Below are 3,403 nucleotides of genomic sequence, written 5' to 3' on the forward strand. Positions count from 1 at the left end.
ATAGTCGGATGATTGACTACATTACTCATACTCATTGCTGTTGAGTAAATTGCGACTAATAGCTACCCTATAGGACAGAGTAGAACTGCCCCATTTACAGAAGCAGACTGCCACATCTTTCTCTTGTGGAGAGGCTGGTGGGTTCAGCTGGTGGGTTCCAACCACCAACCTTTTCGTTACCAACCAAGCGCTTTAACCACTGTACCACAAGTGCTCCTTATATATACATATACACTTATCTTTTATTAAAAAAAAAAAAAGAACTTCAGTGTAAGGCACTGTTGTCCAAGAGTTAAATGAAGACTAAAAGTCCACACAATTCCACCTCACTATAATGCTTCTCAAACATGTCATTTACCCCACCACACACACGAGGGTAATAATAGCACCCACTCAGCAAGCTATTTGAAATGGTATTCCCCTCAAAGCACTAGCTGGTGTTTTTCCTTAAAAAAACAAACAAAAAAACTTTAAAAAATGACTATTTTATACTAACAACAATAATTACAGAAGAACTAGTGAATGTCTTGAGAGGGAAAAAAAACAAACAGAAAACTGTACCAGCTATTCCAGCCTAGAAAAAGCTTTCTAATAGTTCTGTGTTTTTTTTTAAGAGTCCCAAGGAATACATTTACTCTGTTGTCTAGTAATCCCCACGATAAGAAGGGATAAAGTTACAAGTGTGTCCTTGGTTCAGATGGTGTTTAATGAGAAGTTAAGAGCTACCTGTACAATTGGGCTCAAGAATCAAATTTCTCTTGGTCCCCTGAAGATTCAAAATACTCGCCTAATGTCACATCAAGGACAGGATCACAAATTTTTAAGAATATCTTAATTTTACTATCATGAAATACATTAGCACTGAAACCTCAGGAAAACTGGATTCATAAATTATCAGAAGTCTGCAATGTGGCTTTTAAACAAAAACAGGTGCTTTGCTCTTTAGTGCTCATCTGCTCTTTTGCAATAATAGTTTTCTGGGATAACCGTTCCTCCCATGGATAACAAGACACCTAAAAGACACATTTTTTTCAAGTTTTTACCAAAAGTTCATCTAAAGGTAAAAAGTCATCCAGGAAAGTAAAACTTTAAGTAGATAAAGTATTGTTTATATGTACTACACCAAGCAGTTCATTCAGGGTTTTAACAGTTTTAAAAATTAAACCATGGTATGGGTGAACAATGACTGGCGTAGTTTTGATGAGGTATTACTTTGACATTTTAGTCTCAGAAGGGGTTTCCCCAGTATCCAACGTCTTCAACAACCAGAAAAGGCCAGCAGCTTCTCGTATCCTACGGGATTCAATACAGAATGCCTGCACTTCTATAAACAAGTCCCGCACATTAATAATTTTGTTACGGATCAAGGATTGGAGGAAGACACAGACAAGGTGCACCAAATGACCCTTAAATTGTTCACAAGTAGAGATGCAATTGGATATATAAAGGTGGATAAATTCAAAAGGTAGATCAACAGCTGTAGTTAGCGGATTTACAACTTCCACTGAATGTAAGGACGTGTCCATATTGACCAGCACTTAAAAATACTCAGTTATGTAGTTCGACTGCATTAATTTCAGCAACATTTCTATAGCAACTAGAGACTTGTTTTCCACGAGATTAGGAAAATTGGCTGGAGTCAGGCCAATCTGATAAACAAGTTTTGCATTTTTTTTTTTTTCAACTCACCAAGGAATGTGTTTGTTGAGGAGAAGATAAGGGGTGTTTGAAGGCTCTGGCCATTATTTGCTTCATCTCTACACCCAGGGTTATTCTTAACAGACACTGACTTATCCCACTGACTTCCATGGTCAGTCTCCGTTGGATTTAGCCACGCCAACGCATCCTCACAAACGTGGAGTGGAGGTGTTAGAAAAACACTGGCCAAAAATGGCTTTCAATAGGTGGTTCTGGTCCACTGACTAAAGCTTCTGTGTTTTGAGAGGCAACCAAGGTGTCAAATCCAAAATTGGAAGAACTGAGGTCTGGGTCACTGAGAATACTAGGGAAGCTAGCTTTACTGTGCATTGGGAATTCTGACTGGCACTCAGCTAAGGCTACTTGAAGCCCACTTATGTCCACACACTGGCCCCTGTTTCCAACACCCATGAAAGCAATCTGGTGAGGTGCTTTTAGAAGAGTTCCCTTGGTGGTTCCAGCATCAGGTGGGAAAGAAAAAACTTTTCTGTTGGAGTTATAGGAGGTAAAAATCCTGAGAGTGGTGGCCAGTCTGGCGCCTGGCCGCTATGCGCAGGCTTCACCGGGTTGAACAGGTGCTTGAAACTGGCAACGAAGGGGTTAGCAGTGAGCAGATTAAAGTTGTTAAGGATTTCATTTTACTTGGATCCACGATCAACAGCCATGGAAGCAGCAGTCAAGAAATCAAAAGACGTGTTGCACTGGGCAAATCTGTTGCAGAAGACCTCTTTAAAGTGTTGAAAACAAAGATGTCACTTTGAAGACTAAGGTGCGCCTGACCAGGCTGTGGTATTTTCAATCGCACCATATGCACACAAAAGCTGGACGATGAATAAGGAAGGCCAAAGAAGAATTGATACCTTTGAATTGTGGTGTTGGTGGAGAATATTGAATATACCATGGACAGCCAGAAGAACGAAGAAATCTGTCTTGGTAAAAGTACAACCAGAACGCTCCTTAGAAGCAAGGATGGCGAGACTGTGTCTTACATACTTTGGACATGTTGTCAGAAGGGATCAGTCCCTGGAGAAGGACATCATGCTTGGCAGAGTACAGGGTCAGCGGAAAAGAGGAAGACCCTCAGTGAGGTAGACTGACACAGTGGCTGCAACAATGAGCTCAAGTATAACAACGACTGTTAAGGATGGCTCAGGCCCAGGCAGTGTTTCATTCTGTCGTGCATAGTGTCGCTATGAGCCGGAACTGATTCAATGGCACCTAACAACGATAACAACATACTGTCCTACACCCACTGCCATCAAGTCAATTCCACCTCAGCAACCCTGTAAGACACAAGAGACCTGCCCCATAGGGTTTCCAAGAAGTGGCTGGTGGATTTGAACTCCCTACATTTTGGTTAGCAGCCAAACACTTCACCACTCAGCCACCAGGGCCCCAAAAATAGAGTTGGCAGCAGTGGGATTTGAACCCACGACCCCACAGAGACCAGAGCCATAATCCAGTGCCTTAGACTGCTCAGCCACAATACTGCTCATTATACTTCCCTAGTTAAAAGGTAAGAGGCAGTGGTGGTTCAGTGATAGAATATTTGCTTTCCATGTGGGTGATCCTGGTTCGATTCGAGCCAATGCACCTTATGTGCAGCCACCACTCATGTGTCAGTGGAGGCTTGCATGCTGCTATGATGCTGAACAGGTATCAGCAGAGCTTGTTGAGTAAGGTTGACTAGGAAGAAGGACCTGGT

The 3,403-nt window shown here is 42.0% G+C and overlaps 1 pseudogene; it reads right to left on the reverse strand.

Moving 5' to 3' along the window:
- Positions 1-1,208: 1,208 nt before the first annotated feature.
- LOC126082537 (CCR4-NOT transcription complex subunit 11-like) lies at positions 1,209-2,306 on the reverse strand (annotated as a pseudogene).
- Between the last annotated feature and the right edge of the window lie 1,097 nt (positions 2,307-3,403).

This window comes from Elephas maximus, chromosome 9 (genome assembly GCF_024166365.1).
Source record: "Elephas maximus indicus isolate mEleMax1 chromosome 9, mEleMax1 primary haplotype, whole genome shotgun sequence".
In the NCBI taxonomy this organism is placed as follows: Eukaryota; Metazoa; Chordata; class Mammalia; order Proboscidea; family Elephantidae; genus Elephas; species Elephas maximus.